Source organism: Neophocaena asiaeorientalis, unplaced genomic scaffold (assembly GCF_003031525.2).
Source record: "Neophocaena asiaeorientalis asiaeorientalis breed wild unplaced genomic scaffold, Neophocaena_asiaeorientalis_V1.1 scaffold327, whole genome shotgun sequence".
NCBI classification, from domain to species: domain Eukaryota; kingdom Metazoa; phylum Chordata; class Mammalia; order Artiodactyla; family Phocoenidae; genus Neophocaena; species Neophocaena asiaeorientalis.
This window is the reverse complement of record NW_020174560.1, coordinates 6770724-6797756: the sequence shown is the minus strand read 5'-3', so window position 1 is coordinate 6797756 and position 27033 is coordinate 6770724. Positions and strand designations below refer to the sequence as shown.

The following is a 27033-nucleotide window of genomic DNA, read 5'->3' as shown; positions in this document are numbered from 1 at the left end:
ATTGAGGTAGAACTCATTCCAGTTTTTCCCATTAAAAGTAATGGAAATGATTTTCCACTTAATGCCTTTTCATTTAGTGGCAGAGCTTTCAGGAACAAATTAAAGTCACTAAGTGAGGCTTGCATATTTGGGTTATAGTTTTCTATTTTGTGGGGCTTGGGGGGAATATTTTCATTAAGATGAAATTCTGGTTTTTCTTCTGGTAGTTTTGTGTGAATGTTGCTATTACTTTTCTTTTCCTTCATGATATACTCAGTATGACTTTTCTGGGGCAGTGTTAATAATCATTTTTATAGAGGTTAAGGGTTGTGGTTGGAGGGATTTGGGTCTTTACCTGGTTTCCTAGTGGGAGTGCGTCTTTTTCTGTAGGTATAGGGAAGTGGGTTTCTTTAATAAGTGGCATCTTGGTGCAATGGCTTCAGTCCTTCCTCTGGTTTTCTTGTAATACCCTTACTTTCAGCTCATTTCTTCTATTTTTCCTTCACTGCTAAGTTCCCACAGATACATCCAATGTCTGATGTGATTCCTCTCAGATGCTTTCCCTCTGACAAGCATCTCTGGTCCTGCACACACCCTCATCCTCCTACTTTTGATTCATTAGTAGCCAAGGCTTTGAGCCAACTGATCTTAGACCTGTTTGTAGCATTTCCCTACTCAGGGTGAGACCCACTTGCTTCTGGGTGTAAATCTTAGGTGATTTTATCTATGCCCCACCACTAGTAGGACTATTGCATTCTCTCCTTGTTTTCCAAGTAATCTCCGCTTTGCTGCCAGCCAGCAGAGAAGGCTTTGCCAGTTTTGAATCATGATCCCTGCGGCCCTCGTGGCGCCCCCGCCCCGCCCCGTAAATGTTATTTAAAGTTCTTGGCTTTTCTCTCTCATCCCTCTCATAGTTACGATGTAGTGTGATTTCATTTGCTTTTCTTGTCGATAGGTGGTGTTTTTCAAAGACATTTGGAGATTCAGAGTTAGGTGGCCTTATATACACGCACAAACACATTTGTAAAGATGTTTGAGTTGCATTGTTCTTATCTGCACCTTGCTTGTTTTTACCTCTTACTAATATATTATGGCATATTTTAATTTAATGGTGAATATTGGTGCTACCTTATTATGTATACTATCCCATTTAATACATATTCCGTTAATATACATATTTTAAAACATTAGTTATAAATGGAAAGAACTTAAAGCTTAAAATAGGCCATCATGTGCTGCCACCATATCTAAGAATTTCTTGTTCAGCTTTTTAAGATTTTGTGTCAGAGAATGCTGGTAAGCAAAGAAGAAAAAAGCACTTGTGAAAGGTTTGCTTCCTATACTGTCTGATTCAAAACTTGTTGAGAACAGAAATTAGCCACAGATTTTATTAAAACGGGACCATCTCTCCCGCCATTTAACTACTGCTTGTGTTTCCTGTGGCCACGTTGCAAAGAGGTGTGTTTTCCAAGAGGTACATCTAATTCTTGTTGTATGGTTCTACCTGATTTTAATAGAGGTTCTTAGGGAATGAATCCACATCAATTTTTGGACCTTTATTCAGAAAGTAAGTATTGAAATCCCATCATTACAATGACCTGGGAGAATGATGATGTCTCTTTTCTTGGGATGTGTTATATGTGTTATCACTTTTCCTTAGGATCTGTACACCTAAGTTGGCTAGAAATTCTCTTCATGTACTGTTTAAGCAGATTTGGCTATTAAACACTTGAAACATGGCTGGTGCCAATGGAATGCTGATATTGTGGATATATTAAGTTAAATATATTAAAATTAATATATTTTAACGTGGCTACTAACGTGGCTACTAGAAAATTAAAAATTACACGTGTAGCTCATTTTGTCTTTCTTTTGGACTATGTTGCTCTCACCTTGCTTTTGGCTAGGGGTATACATTTGGACTCATATTACCTCTTTGTGGAAAACTATCATGATTTGTTATTACGTGTACAGATCTATAGATTCATCAATCCTTTGCTATTAGCCAGGAAATTTTACAGGAATTCCTAAAAATCTGACAAAGCAAAGATTGCCAGAGAATAGTAGTCTGTAATGTATAGTTGAAGAAGGAGGCCTTTATTAAAAAGAAATTTTGACATTATGATATTCTGGATGATGGTGGGCCTTCAGTGGCAGCTTTTGTTGTGTTAATCTAATTTATTTTATTATTTTTATTTTTGGCTGTGCTGGGTCTTCGTTTCTCTGCGAGGGCTTTCTCTAGTTGTGGCAAGCAGGGGCCACTCTTCATCGCGGTGCGCGGGCCTCTCACTATCGCAGCCTCTCGTTGCGGAGCACAGGTTCCAGACGCGCAGGCTCAGTAGTTGTGGCTCACGGGCCTAGTTGCTCCGCGGCATGTGGGATCCTCCCAGACCAGGGCTCGAACCCCTGTCCCCTGCATTGGCAAGCAGATTCTCAACCACTGCACCACCAGATAAGGCCCCTGGCAGGAGTTCTTTAGACCCAACCAAGTTGTCAGTTACTTGCCGCACAGTCTTAATTTGGATGTTCGGTGGTCGTCTGGGTGGATCTTTTCAAGTCCAAAGAGATAGAGCAATAGGAGAATGAGAAAGACTGAGGGGGAAAAACCTTGGCCTCAGTGCGCTTCTTCGCGGCCAGAGAACTGGTCTCTGCCAGATCCTGCAGGCGACGTCAGCTGCCACTTAACGGACTACTCGAATCTACATGGCTCAGGATAAGTCCCAGCCACCCTTCAGAGGGGAGCCATAGCCCAATAGGCGGATCGAGATTATGGCCTTTGAGGCCCCGCATTGGGTGCCAGAAAAGATGTTGCAGGAAAGAGAGAGGGGGCGCAAGAGGACGGTCACATCCCAAGTCATGTCCGAGTCCCTGGGATGGCCGCCAAGTGTGGGTTCTTGGCTTTGTGCAGGCAAGAATTCAAGAGCAAGACGTAGTAAAGTGAAAGAAGGTTTATTCAGGGAGATACACGCTCCATAGACAGAGTGTGGGCCATCTTGGAAGGCAAGAGGCCTGTTGTGTTAATCTAAAAGAAACTCTACCTATAGTGATATTTACATTTAATGGATCTGGTTTTCATTTTGGGTTCTCTGATTTCCTTTCTGTATGCATTTAGCCTAAGGTAGGTACTCTGTAGTGTTCATTGACACTCCTGAATCCATGGATAGAAGTATAGAACCCTGGAAGGAACAGAGATTTGGGGGTCACACAGACCTAGATATGAATTACTAGAGTGAAATTATTCAACAATTCTCAGGCTCAGTTTCCTTATTTGTAATGTGGTGCTCATACACAGCTTTGTGCTAGCTCCTAGTGAGGATTGAATATGACAATATTTTCAGATATTTAGTACAATGTCAAACCCATATTAGGTGCACCTCATATTATTTGGTCAGAAAGATACGAAGGGTATCCAGGGAACACTCTTTACTAGGAATTTCTTTTCGTGTATATATATGTATGAAGAACTATATATATATAATATATATTTATCTGTAAATGTATAGGTAAATTGAAGTGTTGCCTGTATGACTCTTGGAAGAGTGTGGCTATGCCCAGTTTATCCAGTATCCGCACTACAGGTTTGTCTGACTTCATGCCCTAGCCTAGTGCTGTATTTATAGTGTCTCTGATGAATTGGAGCCCTTTACTTTCATTGGAAAATGGTAATTTGTTTATATTCCCCAAGAAAGCCCATGTTATATTTATTTATATCTTTATTGAGGTATAATTGAAACATGACAAATGGCACATATTTCAAGTGTACAGTATGATAAATTTTGACGTATGTGCACATCCATGAGACCATCGTTCCAGTCAAGATAATGAGCATGTCCACCACGCACAATAGTTTTCTCATGCCCCTTTATAATACACCCCTGCTGCCCCTCCCAGCGCTCCATAAAAGCACATTTCTACGTAATAAGTCTCTCTCAGTATCATTGAGATCTTTTTTGAGGGGAGATACTTTGCTGTCATGTAGTTTAATATGACTTTATATTATATAGCTAAAAACAAAAGGTAGGGGCTTCCCTGGTGGCGCAGTGGTTAAGAATCCGCCTGCCAATTCAGGGGACACAGGTTCGAGCCCTGGTCCGGGAAGATCCCACGTGCCGCGGAGCACCTAAGCCCGTGCGCCACAACTACTGAGCCTACGCTCTATAGAGTCTGCGAGCCACAGCTACTGAAGCCCGCCCACCTAGAGCCCGTGCTCTGCAATAAGAGAAGCCACCGCAATGAGAAGCCCGCACACTGCAACGAAGAGTATTCCCCACTTGCCCCAAGTAGAGAAAGCCCGCGCACAGCAACAAAGACCCAACACAGCCAGTAAATAAATAAGTAAATAAATAAAATTTAAAAACAGAAACAAAAGGTGGCAGTCTTTAATTCAAAGTTGTTTTTTCTTCTGCTCTGTATCTTAAACTAAAGGCCCTTTAAAAGAAACATTTTCCCTCTAGAACCAGTTCAGAAAACAGCTAAAGGGGTTGCAGTTTTCTGTGTAATCATTTCAAAACAACAATTTTTTTCAGCCACCAAAAGGATGCAGTCTTGACATATAAATAGAAAACAGACTGAGTTTTTGGCTGATACTGCTATACTGGTTTAAATGTTGGTTCAGTCAACTTCAGGCTTAGATTACAAGATTTGCAAATTAAAGAAAACCAAAAGGGCAAGAACGTCTGTATAGATTCTGACTTTGTGGAATTCCGTACAGGCATGCTTATTCTACTGCTGGTGCAACAGGGCATGTACACAGTGAATAAGCCTTGAGAAGAGATCACTGTTATGTTCTTCCTATCCCAAAGACAAAATTGATGATGAAAATTAGGGAATTCATTATGAAGAACCACATCAGTTTCCAAATCATGTATTATTCCACAATTTTGGGGGGGAAATATTTTCATGATGTAGCTGTAGGGTATTTAGCCAGAATAAATATCTTGCTAAATCTCACTAGTTGTGTTACTTGATGATTTTCTTGAATCTAAAGTATTGGGAGGGCTTCCCTGGTGGCGCAGTGGTTGAGAGTCCTCCTGCTGATGCAGGGGACGCGGATTCGTGCCCCAGTCAGGGAAGATCCCACATGCCGCGAAGCGGCTGGGCCCGTGAGCCATGGCCGCTGGGCCTGCGTGTCCGGAGCCTGTGCTCCGCAACAGGAGAGGCCGCAGCCGTGAGAGGCCCGCATAGAGGAAAAAAAAAAAAAAGTATTGGGAGTTGAGAAAGGTAATTTGCTTTAGCTAAGACTTAAATATGTTATAGTCAAAGAGTATGTTAATTAATTGATAGGAAATTAATTACTGTACACCTCTGTGAGATGTAAGGAATCCTCGTTTGCTACTGGGTAAATCATACCTGTGTGTATGATTTTAAAATGTTTGCTATAGGTTACCTATGCTACTATCTCAAAAAATGCTTTATTTTAATGTTTTTCTCCCTTTTGTTGTAAGAAAGAATTTTATATTCTTTCAAGAAATGTTTATAGCTACCAGTATTATTTATGGGTACCTGCTGTATTTCAGCTGCTCTCATAGTATGTGGGAATTCAGTAGTAATCCAAGGCGGCAGTGGCTTTTAGCTGAGAGGGAGATGAGAGAGGTGGTTTTGACCCCCAGGAGACACTCGGCAGTGCCTGGCGACATTTTTGGATGTCACATCTGGGGACTGGGAGGTGCTAGTGTTGTGGCAGAGTCAAGGATGATGCTAAACATCCTATAATGTGCAGATCAGCTCCTGACAACAAAGAATTTTCCAGCCTAAAATGCCCATAGGGCCAAGGTTGAGACACTCGGATCTAAGGAGACAAAGAATCTATGCATTGATTGAGCTGACTTTCTAGCAGGGAGAGAGAAACAAATATGTAAAATATATAGTATGTTAACAAGTGATGTGTAAAAAATACTAGGGAAGGTGGTTAGAGAATGTTGGACAAGGCAATGCTATGTGGTGTTGGTGGACATTTGGATAATTGGCTGTTTTGGACTATAGTGAACAGTGCTGATATGAGCATTTGTATACATGGGAGTACATTTTTTGGTGTGCATTTCTGTTTGGTATATGTACCTAGTAGTGGAATTGCAAGGCCATAAGTTATGCTTTGCTTGATATTACCAAGCAGTTTTCTAAAGTGGTTCTACCAGTTGCCTTCCTACCGGCAGTTCATAAGGCTTCCAGTTGCAGTACTTTGTGTGAAAATTTGGCATTGATAGTCTTCATTTTAGCCATTCTGGTGAATATGCATTGGTATCTCATGTGGTTTTTGTTTTCATTTTACTGACAGCTAATGAATTTAAATACTTTTATATATATTTTAATCTATTTCAACATCCTCTGAAGTGCATGACCAAGTCTTAAGCCCTTTTTTCTTTTGTTTTATTTATTTATTTTGCGGTACGTGGGCCTCTCACTGTTGTGGCCTCTCCCGTTGTGGAGCACAGGCTCCGGATGCGCAGGCTCAGCAGCCATGGCTCACGGGCCCAGCCGCTCCGTGGCATGTGAGATCTTCCCGGACCGGAGCGCGGACCCATGTCCCCTGCATTGGCAGGCGGACTCTCAACCACTGCGCCACCAGGGAAGCCCTTTCTTTTGTTTTAAATGTCCTTTTCTTATTCATTTGTTGGAGTAGTTTTAATATGAGCCCCCTATCACTGCTTTTATGATTAGTGCTTGTTTTTTTTAAAAATATTTATTTATTTTTATTTATGGCTGTGTTGGGTCTCCGTTGCTGCATGCGGGCTTTCTCTAGTTGCGGCGAGCGGGGGCTACTCTTCATTGTGATGCACGGGCTTCTCATTGTGATGGCTTCTCTTGTTGCAGAGCATGGGCTCTAGGTGCATGGGCTTCAGTAGTTGTGCCATGTGGGCTCAGTAGTTGTGGCACACGGGCTCTAGAGCACAGAGTCAGTAGTTGTGGTGCTCAGGCTTCGTTGAAGATCCCATGGCATGTGGGATCTTCCTGGACCAGGGATCGTACCCGTGTCCCTTGCATTGGCAGGCAGATTCTTAGCCACTGTACCACCAGGGAAGTCCCTGATTAGTGCTTTTTATATCCTGTTTACCTCAAGGTCATGAAGCTGACTCCAAAATGTATATGGTTATCAATACAGAGGCCCAAGAATAGCCAAGACACTTTTGAAGAACAAAGTTGGTAGGGTTATACTACTTGGTATTTATAAAGCAATAGTCAAAGTTGCATTGGCATAAGGAGAGACCATTAGATTAGTGGAATACGTAGGGCGTCCAGAAACAGATTCACATATTTTTATGATAAAAATGGCACTGCAGTACAAAGGCAATTCATGTATGGTTCTGGGTCATTTGGGTATTCATATGGAAAATGAAGAAACTTGTTTCCTGTTACATATCATGCAAAAATCAACTTAAGATGTAGACCTAAAGGTGAGAGAAAAAACAAAATACTTTGAAGATGAAGAAAATATGTCATGGCTTTAAAAAATTTATTTATTTGGCTGCATCGGGTCTTAGTTGTGGAGCCAGGGATCTTTCATTGTGGCATGCAGGCTTCTTTCTAGTTGTGGCGTGCGGGCTCAGTAGTTGCAGCTTGCGGGCTTAATTGCCCCGTGACATGTGGGATCTTACTTCTCTGGCCAGGGATCAAACCCGCATTCCCTGCATTGGAAGGCAGATTCTTAACCACTGGACCACCAGGGAGGTCCCCCTCATGACTTTAAGGTAGACAGGTATTCCCTAAACAAAACATAATATGTACTCACTGTAAAGAAAAACATTTGTATTCTTTTGGCTTCAATATTATGTAGAAAATTGCTTGATTTGGTGGTGTATGACTTATATATGATATTCTGTTATGTACATGTAATGAAAACCAGGATTTTACTATTTTGTGAACCTTTAATGTCAGTATATGGAATTATCATATAATTGGAACAATATAGTAACTGTGTATCATTTCCTTTGTTGATGATACCATGGGTTCTATAAAGGCTGCCTTAAAAAATTAGGATTTGAAATCTTAGGTTTGCTTTTTCTCCTTTTGTAGTCATTTAAATATTATTTCATTTCTTAATTTCTTTTCCTAGTTTTTCTTGAATTTTATTTTATTTATTTTTCTATACAGCAGGTTCTTATTAGTTATCCATTTTATACATATTAGTGTATATATGTCAATCCCAGTCTCTCTTCCTAGTTTAATTCCAATGAAAGAATTCCTTTTTTTTTTTTTTTTTTTTTTTGCGGTACGCGGGCCTCTCACTGTTGTGGCCTCTCCCATCGCGGAGCACAGGCTCCAGACGCGCAGGCTCAGCGGCCATGGCTCACGGGCCCAGCCGCTCCTCGGCATGTGGGATCTTCCCGGACCGGGGCACGAACCCGTGTCTGCTGCATCGGCAGGCGGACTCTCAACCACTGCGCCACCAGGGAAGCCCTAGAATACCTTTAAATAGCTTCTTTTTTTTTTAATGTTCGAGAAATGTAAATCCAACTATAATGGTACAAAACATGATATTGCTCTATAAGTCTAATTGGAAAATTCCCCTCAAAGATGGCAGAAATTCTTGAAGCCATCCAGATCATGAGGGGGGAAAAAGGACAAATAGGAAGTCCTGAATAATTACTTGGTGGGAAAGTGCAGTGGTAGAGGAGATTGGTTGTTTTTTTTAAGGCGATAAGATCCTGGTTTTTTATTCTGTGCAGGATGTTACAGAGGGCCACAATTTTCTTGTTTATTTCAGTTTGTAAAGATGAATATACCTTAGGATACAGAGGCACAATACACAAAAACTCCTTTGGACTTATACTGTGCTGAAAAACTTCAAAAAAATTACAAATGACTTGAATTATTGTTTTATGTTTAGAAACAGATTGTTATTTTAAAACTAAATTTCCTGGCCTCAAGGTGGTTGTCACAACCAATGTAATATCCTAGAAGCAAGATTTTGTTTTTGTTTTTGTTTTTTAGTCTTTTGAGTGTGTTATATCTTAATGTTAACTGATCTTGCTCTTTGTCAGTTACTTTTGGTATAACGAGTCTTTTTTCTTGGCATTCAAGTAATTTTACTAACATCTTGTTTTTCAAACACAATATCCAAGGAAGGTTAAAACAGTTATTATACAATAACTGGCATATTAATTAGAGCCTCCTGATGTGGGGTGGGTAAATGTGCTTGTGGAGAGGAATGAACAAGAGACTATTTTGAGTGTCCCTTTGGAGTTTTTTAAAAAAACTTTTAAGTGCTTAAACATGTGGTATATTTAGGTTTTATCACTTATTTAAATATACAGTTTGTATTTAGCTCTGTGGAAATAATGAAATATAATAAATTTGTATGCGTTAAAGTAACATTTCCTATTTTATTCTAACTCTGTTTACTTGTTAGTCTTCATTTCCCTAAAAAATGTCAGCGAGCACATACTGAATGCATCTGTTTGTCAGTTTTGTCCATGCACCTTTTTTAAACAAGGAAATAAAAGTAAAGTTTATGATGACCAGAGAGCTTGATGAGAACAGCTGCACTGCATACTTCTGTGAGTCACTTGTCAAATGAAGCAGCAGTATAGGAAAAATGATAATGCACCCCTCCACTGTTAAAGACAAAACTGCTGCGATGGGGGACGTTTTAAATTATTAAACACTGTAAACGCCATAACGTTAATTAGAAGAGGAACAAACTCCACAAAGATAAATGTGTTTTCAATATGATTCTTAGGGAGGGTACAGTAGAAACCAGTGAACAGAGAGGAAATTTATTTCTGGCAGGACTCTAGACATGGAACTGTGGCTGAACTTTTTACCCTAATTACCTCCTGCTAATGCCTGCAGCGGTCTGGAATCAAAGTGGTGCTTCGGGCCCTGGAAATTCTCTGATGTGGCAAACGTTTGTTGTGTGAGGAGGGTTTCTTAAGAAAAAGCAGAATGTTGTGACAGGATTTTAAAAAAATTTCTCAGTTACCACCCACCTCACTTGTTGCCTACAAAAATAGAGTAATTGTTTGCATCTGTGTGTGCTTTTTTCCCCCTAAGAAATAACTGTTATAAATCAATGTGACATAGATCCAGTGAACTGAGCCTTGCCTGAGATATGCTTTTTTTTTTTTTAAGTCTCTCCTTTATTTAAAAATCTAGGTTCAAAATGTAAAGAAGTTATTTTTGGTGAAGGAGAAGAAACATTCTGCCCATTTCTGAGGAGATTTTAGATCTTAAAGTATGCTTTTCAAAATAAAGCCTAACCACTTTAGGAGAATCAGACTGATAACTATTAAACTGCTTAATCCTGGAAGTTGAAATGGGAATTTCCAGTTTCCATTTTTAACTGTCCATCCCACAGGGACCAGAACCTTAGAGACATTTCCCTTTAATTTCTCTGAAACTTCTTTCCGTTCATCTGTCACCACCTGCTTTTCATCCTTTTCTTTTAAAGTTAGTGTTTCTATACTATATATAGGATAAATACTTTGACCTTGCATTTTATGTATTCTAAAACAATCTGAATTTCAATTAGTCTGCCCTTATGTCATATGAACGTCTGTACTAACTTGTATCTCCAGTTCCAGCCCTTTACTAATCTTCTTAAAACCTTTTATATAATTCTTGAAAAACACAATTATGCACTATTGTTTTGTAAGGCAAATATACTCATGGTTTCACTTGGGAAGACATTTATTTAGGAAGTCTTCTATTTAGGTATTGAATAGATAGCTTTAATTAGTATGTTGTTAGTTTTCTTGATCCTGGGCAAGAAAGAGAATTTTTATTCCTTATAATGAAATACAAAATTTCTTACAGGGTTGGATCAAAAATTCACATCTTGCTGTGGTTAAGCTGTGGTTACAAATTGCTCCAGTATAACTTTAGTATTTTGCATTTTGTATATCTGCCTCTGTGACCATTCATATAGTAGTTTTATTTGTGAATTGTGAATGAGGATTATTTCTTTGAATTACCAACGTTTCAAAATTATGTTACAAATAACTTATTTTCACTTTCTTCCCCTATATATTTTTATAAAAACTTCTAACATATTGTTTCAAAATTATAATTAGCCACTTTGGATGTAATATGTGTATTTCACAACTTTTGTTTGTTGTTTGATTCCTCTCATCCCCCCACCCCCTGCCCCATTCCACCTACCTTTATAAGAGCAGTCAAATTAGAAAAACGTTTTTGTTTTAACTACTAAGAAAAGTAATCTTTCATAGTAATGATACTGTTCAAACTGGAAAATGACTTTTAAGTTTTAACCATATCTATATGGCATTTGGAGTTGTTGCAGTTCAGTTTATACTTCACTATAAAATAACCTTGCATATTATTATAAGTATTTAAAGGGTCATCTGCTTTTTTTTCTAAACCTGATACCACAGGAAAAAGAAAGGACAATCACGTGGCTGTATCAGGTATTATGGAATGTAAATATTCCTCACAAGTTTCAAACAGACATACTCTACAGTGTACAAATAATGATTTTCTTGTGCTTTAGTAAGTCAGATTAGAAGAATTGATTTAGAACAATATAGGCACCTTCTAAAAAATATATAAATGCAAGGGCTCAGATTTTCTGTTGTCATTTTAAGTATGAAGAAGGGAAATATCAGAAGTAATACGTTTTTACACATATCCTTTTCTAAAATATCTTTTGGTAAGTTTTGGTATTCCTTGATTTTGAGAAATAGATTGCATATAATCTATTAGCTTTAGCTTGTTGAAATTTCTCAGTGTGTCTCAAATGCTGTAATGATCTGTTGGCTTCTTTGACATGTTTAATATGTTGGTTTGTATTGATTTCATACGCAAACTTCATGCACATTGGTAAAGTTTTAGGGTAACACTGGAATAATAAAACCAGGTACGCTTTTGCGCAGTAGAGCATATTTGAGTCTATGCTTGCTTGGCAGAAGTTGGTATAATTAACATTTTTTTCGTGAATTGAACCAGACTTAGTGCTCTCATTTCCAGTGTCCCATGTTTTTCAGTTAAACTATGGTTATATTTATCTGTTAATATGCAAATGATTCTGTATATACTTTGTTTATCATGACAGATAAGCATTTCACAAATTAGCTTGCTTTCTAGGGAAACAAATTCAAGCAAGATTTTGCTTTGTTTTTGTTTGGAGTGTTATTGCTTCTGCCTTAAAGAATACACAAAATTTTCTTACTATATTATTTTAGTTTTCAAAGTTTCTTTATAATATCATGACTCAAAATTAACTTTTTATTTTTAGGAAACTGTATTTATGATCCATTTCTTAACCATTAAGTAAAATTTTAATTTTTAACCTAACTTTTTTGCCTCTGTTTTTCGGTATCCCTCTGCCAGTGGTTTCCCAAGAGGAGAATGTTATCCACAAAAAGGAAACAACAGGTTGTAGTAGAATTTAGACTCCCTAAATTCATATATCTTCAAAAATTATAAAATAATGAACAATTTATTAATTTTCTGCTATTAAGAAAAACTGATCTTCTTTTACATTGGGAATTACAAAGTAAGATTTTATTTATTTTTTAAAAATTTTATTGAAGTGTAGTGATTTACAATGTTGTGTTAATTTCTGCTGTACAGCAAAGTTATTCAGTTATACATATTTCTTTTTATCATGATTTATCACAGGATATTGAATCTAGTTCCCTGTGCTGTATACCAGGACCTTGTTTATCCATCCAAATATAACAGTTTCCATCTGCTAATCCTAAACTCCCAATCTTTCCCTCCCCCAATCCCAAAGTAACATTTTAGTATCCTGAAGTATTAATTTCAAAGAATACAGTATAACAGTTGTACTATAATTATGGCTAATTATAATATTTACTTTGTGAATAGCAGAGGCAGATTTATTTGTTTTCTTTTTGATTGTTTGGAAACATGATGCTAGTGAAGGCGAGTTTACAGCTTTCAATCTTCGTTTTCTGTGTTTTCTGTCTTTGTCTTCTATGTCTATAAATCATTTTCCTAATCAATTAGTAAATGAATATCAGCAATTTAAAATATTAAATATTCAATATTTGAAGTCCTTGCTGTTGATAGAAACATTTTCCTATGATATTCCATTGCTGAAAATGCTTAATGAAAAGCTTTCCTCTGTAAATAGATCACATAAGGGTTAAATGAAATAATACATATAGTGTCTTTATAACAATGGCTGGTATTTATCAAATGCACAATAATCAAAATTATAGAGCAGCCACAGTCGTGGGACTTACTATTAGATAAGTGAGATTCAAAAGGTAGAATGTCAAACATTTTCATATCTTTACTTCATAAATGGGATTTTGCAAAGTATCTCTCTCTTCAGTTCATTCAGTCTTATACATTCTATGGTTTTGGACAAACATGTATTTATTTATATATGTATATATATTTGGACAAACATACATTCTGTGGTTTTAGACAAACATGTATACACCATTATCATATCGTAGAGAGTTGTTAATTGATAACAAGTAGTTAACATCAATTCTTTTCTCAATTTTTAATAGATTCTTTTAACAAATAATGTTATGTTCAATGTATTACAACAGTAAACACAGTGTAGTCTCTGCCATCTGGAAGCTTCTAGTTCTTTTGATTGAAAGGGCGTGTAAGTTTGTGAAATGTGTAGATGACAGTACTAGATTTGTTTAGTACCTTTGTTTGCATTCCTTCATTAAGAATGTTTTAATATCTCCAAATGATTTTTAAAAATCACAGGAAATATCCTGGCAGGATTAGTGGGCAGTTCTTTTCCTTATTCGTTAGAATAAACTCATTATATGTTTTTTAATGTTATTGTCATTGTCCTTGGACTAGTTGGAATTTATTAATATGGTTCATTATAAATATCTCACATGTATATAATTATGAATTGTGTTGTATTATTTTTGGAGTTTGAAATAAAATGTTGCCTATATGTTAAGGTTTTAGGTTTTTGTAACCTCAGCATAGTTATATGCTACTTCGTGTTAGATCATGTTATGTAGAATGGTAATTAGAATATATTTCACTTGTACCTCATTAGTCTAGTTAAAACCAGTTGAGAGGTTTTAAAATGTTCTAATTCTTATTGATATTTCTTTTTGGGGGAGGTAGATCCTTAGATTTTGAATTTTGAAGAGATATTTGGCAGGTTGACAAACTTGTCCTTTGTGTTATTGGGAAATGAGGCTTGATCATCTCATCTCTTGGAGGTTCAGAGGATTTTGCTCTATTCTTGAATGATTGCACTTTGACCTTTTATCTACTGAAAATTTTACTTTTCTTAGCAGAAGTCAGAATAGTTGAACTATTTAGATTTGGATGGTAAACTCGTGTTAGAAGGCGTATATATTTAATAAACAGATGGAGTAGAAGATGACAGATTAGCTGTTCCAAACATTCATAACTTTGTTTAAAGCTCTTTTATTTCCAGCAGAGTACCATACCTCCTACTTCACTGGAACTTTAATCCAATTTATTTGGAATTGCCTTAGATAACCATACTTATATATTATAAAAATACCTACTCATGTGTAATGAGTATTTTATTATTTAATATTTATTTCTTTAGGGGAGATGACTGGCAGACATTTGTTCTTCCTTGAATATGTTCAATCTTTTAAAAAATGACTATTCGAATATGTTGAAAAATATGAATTTTAAAAATACATGAAGCACTATTACAGCTGAAAGGAAAATAGAGAAATCAACAATTAAAGTTAGAGATGAGGAATCCTCTTTTAGTAAATGATGCAACTAGGAGATAGGAAATCAGTCAGGATATAGAAGATATCAACTACAACATCATTTTGACTCACCTGATATTTATAGAATACTATATCCACATACTGTACATACAGCATTGACCAAGACTGACCATATGCTGGGTGATAAAGCAAGTCTCAAAAACAGAGTATGTTTTATAACCACAGTGCAGTTAAGTTAGAATTCAGTAATAAACATCTCTCTGTAAAACCTGTACAGTGTTTGGAAATTAAACAATGGGTAAAGCAGAGATCAAGAGAAAATAGAGCAGATTTTGAATTGAAAGACTGAAAAAACACAGCATATGAAAAATGGAATGTAACTAAAGCAGAGACAGGGGATGTTTATAGCGCTAAATGCTCATGTTTGGAAGAAGGAAGGTCTAAAACCTTTTACCTTAAGCATCTAAAAAAGAGGAGCAAGTTTACCTAAAATAAGTAAAAGGAAGAAAATAATACATGGAAATTAATGAAAGGAAATGGACAAACAATGGAGAAAATCAGTTACGTCAAAAACTAGTTCTTTGAAAACATCATTAGTAGGACTGGTTGAAAACCACACAAATCACCAATATTAAGAGTGGGCATTACTACAGATCTTATGGTCATTAAAGATAGTAAGCAATATCAGGATCACCTTTATCTTTGAAAGCTTACATGAAATGGACAAATGGAAAATAACTTAGTGAAAAGTTATTGGTAAGTAAAGACCAATCAGTAGAATAATATTGCCATGGAGTAGTTCATAATTGTAAATAGATATTTCACAATTATTTCTATAAAGAAAGAGTACAAAACAGACATACAAGAACTTAGGGAAGACAGGGTGAGATAATATGAGAGACATGACCTATGGGAAGAACCAGAAGGACATAGCTCCACAAATTCATCGTAGAACTGACAAAGAAGTTAGAAGGTGGAGAAGGAAGACTAGACAGAAAACTGAATAAAATGAGAGCTTGAGCAAAATGGGAAAAAAATTAGAACATTTGCATATTTCCCAAATAAGAGAAGCAAAGTAATGCAGTGGAGGAAATGTCAAACATCAGAATGTTTAATCCCAAGATATATTATTGTAGAGTTCCTATATTTCAGGAACTCAGGCTCACTTCATATCCCCCTCAACTGAAGCACATACCTAAAAGACCCCTGAGAAAGACAGTGTAAAGCAACCCAGTTACACTAGAAATGGAGAACTATATTTCAGGGGTCAGTAAAGGTGTCTCCCCCCGGCCCCTTTTAAATTAATTAATTTGGCTGTCGGGTCTTAGTTGTGGCACGTGGACTCTTCGTTGCAGCATGCAGGCTTCTCTCTAGTTGTGGCACGTCGGCTCAGTAGTTGCGGCATGTGGGCTCCCTAGTTGTGACGCGTGGGCTTAGTTGCCCCACGGCATGTGGGATCTTAGTTCCCCGACCAGGGATCGTACCCATGTCCCCTGCGTTGGAAGGCGGATTCTTAACCACTGAACCAGCAGGGACGTCCGTACATTTATATTTAAATTTATGATCCCCTTTGTGTTATTTTTCGTATAATGTATCAGGTTTAGGTCATGGTTTTTCCCTATTCTTTGCTACTTCATCAGTTTTTCAAGATATTAGCCTTAATCCGTTGAATTACTTTTGTACTTTCCTCAACACGTAAAGGTGTCTTTTTTCCGGTACGCGGGCCTCTCACTGTTGTGGCCTCTCCCGTTGCGGAGCACAGGCTCCGGACGCGCAGGCTCAGCGGCCATGGCTCACGGGCCCAGCCGCTTCGCGGCACATGGGATCTTCCCGGACCGGGGCACGAACCCGTGTCCCCTGCATCGGCAGGTGGACTCTCAACCACTGCGCCACCAGGGAAGCCCCAAAGGTGTTTTGTTTTGTTTTGTTTTTGCCATGTATGAAATGCTCAGCGGACTATGTGGTCTCTGTGGCAACTACTCAACTCAACCATAGAAAATAAATAAGTGGGTGTGGCTATATTCCAGTGAAACTGGCAGTTGGTGTTGGATTTGGGACATAGTTTGCTGATCTCTACCATACCCTAAAATTTTTGAAAATTTTTCTTAACTTTTTTTAAATAAGTTTATTTATTTTATTTTATTTTATTTTTGGCTGCGTTGGGTCTTCGTTGCTGCACCGTGGGCTTTTCTCTGGTTGCGGTGAGCGGGGGCTACTCTTTGTAGTGGTGGGCAGGCTTCTCATTGTGGTGGCTTCTCTTGTTGGGAGCATAGGCTTTAGGTGTGCGGGCTTCAGTAGTTGTGGCTGGCAGGCTCTAGAGTGCAGGCTCAGTAGTTGTGGTGCACGGGCTTAGTTGTTCCGTGGCATGTGGGATCTTCCCGGATCAGGGCTCGAACCCGTGTCCCCTGCATTGGCAGGCAGATTCTTAACCACCGTGCCACCAGGGAAGCCCCTTAAAATTTTAAGTATTGTATTTAGGAATAGTTTTTAGTGGACAAAGATTATTTAGGAAATGAAAAACAGTATCATAAATGTATAAACTGTGTAATGTTTATATTGTTTATATATGGATATATGAACTAACCTGCAGACTTTTTTTGTTCCCTGTAACATCTCTTCCATAATTTGAATTTCCATTCCATTTGTTTATCTCTGTGGTTTTTTTTTTTTTTTTTTTTTTGCTGTACACGGGCCTCTCACTGTTGTGGCCTCTCCCACTGTGGAGCACAGGCTCCGGACACGCAGGCTCAGCGGCCATGGCTCACGGGTCTAGCCGCTCCGCGGCATGTGGGATCTTCCCGGACCGGGGCACAAACCCGTGTCCCCTGCATCGGCAGGCAGACTCTGAACCACTGCGCCACTAGGGAAGCCCTTCACTGTGGTATATTAAACATACTTGTATTATAACTTTATTCTCTATCCTAAAAAAAAACACTAATCGTTTTTGAAATCTCCATGAAGGTAGAATATTTCTAACTCATCTTCATATTTAATTGCAAATAATAGAATCTTACATAAAAAGAATACAGTGTATTACCTCTTTGCTTCTTATGTAGTATATGACCCTGTTGAAGAACACCTGATTCCACCCTCAGTTTTACATTACCTCCTGTTTTCATGTGGAGTCTTTACTTCTTCTTGCCTGGTTACCTCCCCATGTAAAAGCATTGTTAGTACCACTCTCTCAACTTGTAGTGGTGTTGGAAGGTTTAAATACCCAGTGTTCATTCTGAACTTTGCAAAAGAAAAATGTTATTATTAACTGGGCTAATCACAAATTTAGTCTTTAATATGGTTAAATTTCCATTTTCTTGGTTTTTTCTTTTTAATTACTTAATAAAAAAACGCCACCAACTGGCTTTTGTTCTTTAGCAGCTGGATAAGAATACAAATAATGTAATACTATCAAAAAGTTTCCTCTTATATTTAAAGGATTAGCTTCAGTAACACATGTTGAAGGTTGTGCAGCTTTTTCCCATTTAAAAATAAGTGTTTCCATGCTTCTTGCAATTTGTGGTAGATTTAAGATGTCTTTGCTATTTTGTGTTTCACTTATACATGCATATTCTTGGAAAATGTCACTTTCTCAAATACTTTGTTCCGCTTTTCCTAATTTTGGTTCAATCTGTTAAATATCATGAATAAAAATAATAAAAGTCTTTGTAAAGGAAAATGTTATTAATGTTTAGAATTTTTAAGTCATAAAAGCCATATCTCACATTGCTTTAACGTGATGCTTATTGTATTGCATTACAAAAAAACTTTTTTTTTCAATTTATTTATTTATTTATGGCTGTGTTGGGTCTTCGTTGCTGCGTGCAGGCTTTCTAGTTGTGGTGATCGGGGGCTACTCTTCGCTGTGGTGCACGGGCTTCTCACTGCGGTGGCTTCTCATGTTGCGGAGCACGGACTCTAGGCTTGTGGGCTTCAGTAGTTGTGGTGCACAGGCTCAGTAGTTGTGGCACACGGGCTTTAGAGCACAGGCTCAGTCAGTAGTTGTGGCGCACGGGCTTAGTTGCTCCATGGCATATGGGATCTTCCGGACCAGGGATCAAACCTGTGTCCCCTGCATTGGCAGGTGGATTCTTAACCACTGTGCCACCAGGAAAGTCCCCCCAAAAACTATTTTGAAAACATTGTCCAGGGTAAGAAATGGCTATGATTCTAATAAAATATATGAATATTAAGAAAAAAATTAGTATAAAAATTGAAAGTAGACTCTGTGACTCTGTGATAGAAAGTTATAAGTTTAGGGGATTAATATATATTATTTGTGATTCTTGTTTTCTATCAGGCATAAAAGATAGTTTGCACCTATCTAATAAAACATTTTCAGTCAGTGTTTAAATTTCAAAGATAAAGTGTAAGGTCACCATCATCATTCTTCCATTATTCTAAGTCTTCACAAAAAGCCCAAGATACCTAGGTCATTCCTCATTTTCTACATGCTAATAACCTAGCGTTTGATATTAGAAAAGGGATTATTGAATCTTCTATGGAAAGATGTACTTCAATAGGAATACTTAACTGCACATACCTAAAGATCTTATTTAATTTCTATTCTTTGACCATTTCATGCTCCTTGCTCCATTTAGTGGTTCATTTGATTAGGTCTCACTGTATTGCTGACTTTTCCCTTAAATAGTAATTGTTGGATCTGAAACACACTGTCAGAATATTTCCCAATGTTTACAACATATATAGTATTATCTGTATATAAAACTAACTGAAGTCATGGATTGAGAGTTCTGACAGTCACTCAACCAAATTATGTGGTTATGTATTTTTGGTCAAATCTTTTCACTGTGTAACCCCGATTAAGAAAAAATTACTGGTATAAATAATGAAAATTAAAATAACTTTTGATTAAAAGTACTTAATGCTTAGCATTTTAAAAGTTTTATTATTTGGAGACTCTCTGTTGTCCTAATAAAAGTATGTTGGCTTAATAAAAGGTTATCAACAGTTTTAGTGTGTTACAGAAGAACCTGAGAAATGGAAGCCCACTCAGATTTGTTTCAGAATAGTTTATAACAGTAAAAATTTATTTAAAAGTGTATTAGTTTAACATAATTGTCTATATAGTACTTAAAGGAAAGAAATTAATTTGATAGATTGAAAGAGTAAGCAGTAAATCATGACTCTGGATACACTGCTGAAATTTAATATTCAAATAAGTAAGTGAAAAGGCAACTGAATGTTATTGAAGTAGTAGTAGATCTTTTTACTGTCTCTATAGATTTGCTTTTCCAGAACGTCATATCGTTGGAACTTATTTCTTTTTAAGGCAAAATAATATTACATTGTATGTGTATACGACAGTTTGTTTATGCATTCATCATTTAAAAGGACATATGGGGCTTCCCTGGTGGCGCAGTGGTTGGGGGTCCACCTGCCGATGCGGGGGATGCGGGTTCGTACCCCGGTCCGGGAGGGTCCCGCGTGCCGCGGAGTGGCTGGGGCCGGGGGCCATGGCTGCTGGGCCTGTGTGTCCGGAGCCTGTGCTCCGCGGCGGGAGGGGCCGCAGCGGTGAGGGGCCCGCGTGCCGCAAAAAAAATAAATAAATAAAAATGAAAAAAAAAAAGGACATAGGGTTGTTTCCACTTTGTGGTTATTATGAATAATGCTGATATATTCATGTACATGTTTTTCTGTCGACATATGCTTTCATTTCTTTTTTTTTGGCGGTACATGGGCCTCTCACCATTGTAGCCTCTCCCGTTGCGGAGCACAGGCTCCAGATGCGCAGGCTCAGCGGCCACGGATCACGGGCCTAACCGCTTGGCGGCATGTGGGATCTTCCTGGACCGGGGCACGAACCCGTGTCCCCTGCATCGGCAGACGGACTCTCAACCACTGTGCCACCAGGGAAGCCCCATGCTTTCATTTCTTGGTATACATCTAGGAGTGGAATTGCTGGATCATATGGTAATTCTATCTTTAGCTTTTTGAGGAACTGCCAGACTGTTTTTCACAGTAGCTGCACCATTTTACATTCCCACCAGTAATGGATCAGGGTTTTACTTTTTCTGTATCCTTGCAAATGCATGCTCCTTTTCAATTGTTTTGTTATAACAAACCCAGTGGGTGTGAAGTAGTATCTCACTGTGGTTTTGATTTGCATTTCACCACTGATCCGTGATTTTGATAATCTTTTCATATACTTGTTGGCCATCTGTATATCTTCTTTGGAGAAATGTCTATTCACATCCTGTGCTCATTTTGTAATTGGGTTATCTTCTAGATGTTCAATAGTAAGAGTTCTCAATATACTTTGGATACTAGACCCTTATCTGATATATGATTTACAAATATTTTCTATTTTTTGATTGTCTTTTAACTTTTTAAAATAATGTCCTTTGATACATAACAGTTTTAAATATTGATGTAATATAATTGTTTTTCTTCTGTTGCTTGTGCTTTTGGTGTCACATCTGAAAATATTGTCAAATCCAAGATCATGAAGATTTACCCCTACATGTTCGTCTTGTATAGTTTTAGCTCTTATATTTAGGTCTTTAATACATTTTGAGTTAATTTTTATATATGATTTAAGATAGTAGTCCAACTTTTTTGCATGTGGACTTCAGTTTTCCCAGTACCATTTGTTGAAGATACTTGGTACCTTTTTCAAAAATTAATTGATCATAGATGTATGGGTTTATATCTGGACTCTGAATTTTATTCTATTGGTTTATATGTCTGATGTCAGTAACACAGTATTTTGATTAATGTAGCTTTGTTGTAATTTTTGAAATCAGGTAATGTGAGTCCTCCAATTCTTTTTTATTTGGGACCTCTTATAACTTCATTTGTTTTTAGGTTGGCTTTTCACTTCTGCAAAAGCCATTGGAATGTTGATAGAGATTGCATTGCTATTGTAACTAGAACTGCTTTCTTAACTTTTTATTTTGGATTGATAATTGCTGGTTTATGTATGTTGATCTTGTACCCTGAAATTTTCCTGAATTTATCAGTTCTAGTACTATTTTATGAATTCTTTGGGATTTTCTGTATATAGCATCATGTTGTCTGTGAATAGAGATAGTTTTATTTCTTTTCCAATTTAGAAGTTTTCAGTTTCTTTTTCTTGCCTAATTGCTTTGGTTAGATCTTTCAACACAGTGTTGACTGTAGGCATCCTTGTCTTGTTTCAGATATTAGCGGAAAAACATTCAGTCTTTTGTCACTTAGTATAGTGTTTTGCAAATGCCCTTTATCATATTTGGAAGTTCCCTTCTGTTCCTAGTTTCCTGTATTTTTTTGTTGTTGCTGTGGTTTTTTTTTTTTTTTTTTTTTTAATTATGAAAGGGTGTTGAATTTTGGCAGATGCTTTTTCTGTATTGGTTGAGATGATCATGTTGTTTTTTTCCCCCTTTCATTCTGTTAATATGATGTTGACTGTTAAGAGTTTATTATTTAATTCCACATATTTGTGACATGGTGATTATTTGATATGCTATGTTTAATATCACATATTCATGAATTTACGGTTTTCCTTCTGCTTTTGATTTGTAATGTCATTCCAGCTTGGTTAGAGAGATTGTCTTCATTGTTTTTAAATTTAGTGAGACTTGTTTTGTGGCTAACGTAGAAGAAGAATGTGTATTCTGCCATTATTGGGTAGAGTCTTCTACAGGCTTGTTGAGTTTAGTTGATTTATATTGTTAAGCTGTGTTCATTTTTTTTTCTTTCATTTTTTTCATTCTGCTACTCTGATATGTAATTTCACTCATCTTATTTTCAAGTTTGTGAATTCTTTCTTTGGTCTATTCTGATATTCAGATAGGCTTTTGAAACCTTTAGTGCCTTTTTCATTTTAGTTATTGTACTGTTCTGTTCTGTTATTTCTATGTGGTTCCTTTTTCATAAGGAACCAGTATCTTTATTGATATTTTCAATTTGTGAATTCATCTTTCTCCCTTATTTCTTTGTCTATAATTTCTTTTAGCTTTTTGAGCATATATAAGACAAGTTGATTTAAATTCTTTGTATAGGTTCTTCAGTGTCAGTTTCTCTCAGTTTATTTTTGTTCTTTGTATGGGCTATACCTTCCTGTTTCTTTGTGTGCCTTGCGATTTTTTGTTGAATGGGGGGCATTTTTTTTTTTTTTTTTTTGCAGTACGCGGGTCTCTCACTGTTGTGCTTCTCCTGTTGTGGAGCACAGGCTCCGGACGCGCAGGCTCAGCGGACATGGCTCACGGGCCCAGCCACTCCACGGCATATGGGATCTTCCCAGACCGGGGCATGAACCTGTGTCCCCTGCATCGGCAGGTGGACCCCCAACCACTGCGCCACCAGGGAAGCCCTGGTGGACATTTTGAATATCATAATGTGGCAACTCTGAACGTCATATTGTCCTCCCCTCCCCAGGGTTTGCTGTTTTGCTTGTTGAGGTCTGCAGCCACACACTGTTTATTGACTTTTTCAAACTCTTTTTGTAAAGACTATGTTTGGGACACTCCTTTGAGTGTGTAGTGATACCATCTACAGCTCTGCTGTAGCCTTTACCTCTGGCTTGTGCAGTCAAAAGCTCAGCCAGAGATGCAAGACTAATGTTTTCACAGTTCTTTGTTGAGCCGGCATTGGCTCTGGGCATGTGTGCTGTATTCTAGATTCCCTGGTATATCACTCAGTGTACACACACGCAGATACAGAAACACACATGTGATTTTCATTTCAAGGAATTGGCTTATGTGACTGGGCTGGCAGGTAAGAAGTAGAGTAGGCTAGCAGGCTGGAAACTGTCAGGTAGAGACTGATACTGCAGTCTTGAGGTAGAATTTCTTCAGGATTATGAATTTTTATAAATTGAATCTCTATATTCAGTTTTTTAATCTGCTATCTTTCATTTCATCTCTTATTTCTTCTTCATTCTGGAAATTTTTCTGAGGTTTGTCCTATACAGATTCAATTTTCTGAATAAAACTTGGACTTCATTAAAATTACATACTCCCACTCTTCAAAAACACAGACTGGGATGGGAGAAAACACTTGCAAAACACATATCTGATAAAGGACTGTTATCCAAAATACACAAAGCTCTTAAAAATCAAAAATAAGAAAATGAACAACCTGATTAAAAATTGGGCAAAAGACCTCACCTCAAAGACAATATACAGATGTCAAGTAAACATATGAAAAGGTGCTCCATATCATATGTCATCAGGGAAACAACAAGGACATACTACTACACACCTGGCCAAAATTCAGTTCACTGAATATATCAAATGCTGGTAAAGTGGAGCAACAGGAGCTCTCATTAATTTCTGGTAGGAATGCAAAATGGTAAAACCACTTTGGAAGACAGTTTGGCAGTTTTGTTCAAAACTAAACATACTTTTACCATAGTCAAACAATTGTCCTGCATAGTATTTACCCGAAGGAGTTATGTCTGCCCAAAAAACTGCACACAGGTGTTTATATCAGCTTTATCCATAATTGCCAGAATTTGGAAGTAACCAAGATGTCCTTCAGTAGGTGAATGGATAAATAAAATGTGGTACATCCAGATAATGGAATACTATTCCGGACTAAAAGCTATCAAGCCATGAAAAGAAAGGGGGGAAACTTTAAAAGTGTATTACTGGGCTTCCCTGGTGGCGCAGTGGTTGGGAGTCCACCCGCCGGTGCAGGGGACACGGGTTCGTGCCCCGGTCTGGGAGGATCCCGCATGCCGCGGAGCGGCTGTGCCCGTGAGCCATGGCCTCTGAGCCTGCGCGTCCGGAGCCTGTGCTCCGCGATGGGAGAGGCCACAACAGTGAGAGGCCCGCGTACCGCAAAGAAAAAACAAAAAAACCCCCCAAAAAACCCGTGTATTACTAAGTGAAAGAAACCAATCTGAAAAGTATACATACTGTATGATTCCAACCAAACAACATTCTGGAAAAGGCAATACAGTAAGACAGTAAGAAGATCAGAGTTCGCCAGGAGGGATGCACAGGCAGAGAACAAAGGATTTTTAGGGCAGTGAGACTATTCTGTATGCTACTGTAATGTTGGATATATGTCGTTATAAGTTTGTCCAAAACCCATACGATGTACAACACCAAGAGTGAACCATAATGAAAACTATGGAGTTTGGGTGATTATATTGTGTCATTATAGGTTGTAGCAAATGTTCCACTTTGGTAGGGGACGTTGATAATGGGGTAGACTATGCATGAATGGGGGCAGAGGCTATATGGAAAATCTTTGTACCTTCCTCTCAATTTTGTTGTGAACCAAAAACTGCTCTAAAAAATAAAGCATATTAAAACTTTTTAAAAAATGTGATGGGAAGGATTACAGAGAAAGTAAGAAATAATGAAATAGGCAACATACTCAGATGAAAACATTTAGTGTTTTCTTCTTGGGTTTATCTTCTGTACTATAGTTTCAGGGTTTGCTTTTAGGAAATCCAGTTTAACTATTTTGTTTTATATTTAATTTAACCTTTTCACTTTCAGTAATGGAAGTTTTAAAAATTTTTACTCTTTAAATAATTGTAGTCAACTCTCTTCACGGAAATGAACTGTAAATTCCATACCTTTGGCTCTGGGAGGACTAGTCCTTTGCTAATAAAAGCTTTATAACTTCCTTTATGTGTATAGGTTATGTATACAGCAGGTAACAGATTGCTGCAGTGCAAAAATTTTCAATATATGTCCTGGTTCCTCACTATAAAACAAGTTACATAGGTAAAGGGAAGGTCAGTTAAGGAGAATTTACATTCATTTCTATTATATATTTATCGTTAAAAGTACTAAATAACTTTATATTACCCCTGTTGATATTTATGTGTTGGAAAGGCAGTGGTGCCTGGGCACAGTTTAGAGTCCTTTAACCAACGATTTAATAATACAAATTACGTCATTTCTGCTTTTCTTTCCAACTCTGGTTTTGCTTGCAGTAGATTCAGTTACATTCTAAATTAGATTCTCTACATTTCTATGTGAACTTTTTTTCCTTAAAGTATTAATTAGGTTTTATCTTAAAGTGAAGTCACAATTTTAGGTTTAAATGTCAGGCACAAACCTGTAAAAATGTTAATCCATTTGAGCTCTAGAAATCTAATGAAGACTTCTGTATACAGCTTTTGACACTGCTTGGTGTATACTAGAGTACAAAGTAAAAGCTTGTTTCTATATTTTAGAATAACACACGTCCTTTCTGTTATGGGGCATGCATTCTGCTGATGTTATAGAAAGCTTTCTCATCAGCCTACCCATGAGGAAAATTAAGATTGTCTTGCTGTGTCCCAGGGAAATAGTCAAGGCTTTTAAAAAGAGAGAAAATAGAGAACAAAAGGATATATCAGGCGTGTACACAACTGTGTTATTGGCAGATAGCATGACTCCTTTATGAATGTGTGACTTTCTGAAAATTCTGATTTTAAAAGAATTATCTTTTTCTATTAGGCATTGAATAAGAGGTTTTTTCCATGTATAAATAGAATTTTTAGATCTACCAAATCTTGTTCATTCAACTCTAAACTGAGCCTTCACAGCATTTGTTTTGTCTACTTCTATTGAAGGCTCTCTGCAGGAAGAATCTCAGTTGTGACATTGTATGGATGCCAGTGAAATGATCAGAATTCAAGTTTCTAGTGTACCCTGGCTATAATGAGCTGCTAATTGAAGGTGACAAGCTGTTTTTTCCTTCCCAGTTGGTCTGGCAAAATGTTAGATTTCGTTCATTATTAACTCATTGCTTCTCAGCAGAGGACTGGATTAATTGGTTGGGAACATTAAGAAAAGAATTTTTGCCTTGTGTCAATTTTAGAGGTTGAAGTTCAAGTTTTACTAGATTCTCTCCCATCTCCACTTTCACCAATTGTATGCACTTGTGTTAAGTCCCTAGCACAATCAAGACACAGCAACATTTCTATCGCCCTAAAAGTGGCACCCATCATGCCACTTTGTACTCTGTAGCTTCTCTCCTTTTCTGGTCCCTGGTCCCTGATCTGCTTCCTATTTAGTTTCTTTGGCTGCGTTGGGTCTTCATTGCTGCGCGCGGGCTTTCTTCTCTAGTTGCAGCGAGCGAGGGCTATATTCTTTGCGGTGCACGGGCTTCTCATTGTGGTGGCTTCTCTTGTGGCGGAGCTCAGGCTCTAGGTGCGCAGGCTTCAGTAGTTGTGGCTTGCAGGCTCTAGAGCGCAGGCTCAGTAGCTGTGGTGCACGGGCTTAGTTGCTCTGTGGCACGTGGGATCTTCCTGGTCCAGGGCTCAAACCTGTGTCCCTTGCATCGGCAGGTGGATTCTTAACCACTGCGCCACCAGGGCAGTCCCAACTTGTTAATGTTTTTGTTGAGGATTTTTTATGTATATTCATGAGACATATAAATATATCGGTAGTTTCTTGTGAGGTATTTATTTTTGGGATCATGTGTTACTGGCCTCATAAAATAAGTTGGTGACTCCTATCTTATAAAAGAGTTTGTGTAGAATATC

General features: G+C 37.6%; 1 protein-coding gene across 6 annotated transcripts in view; it reads left to right on the top strand.

Moving 5' to 3' along the window:
* The window catches only part of BCAS3 (BCAS3 microtubule associated cell migration factor), a 575284-nt gene that overhangs the window by 98227 nt on the left and 450024 nt on the right, over window positions 1-27033 (top strand). The gene's annotated exons all lie outside the window — the stretch shown is intronic.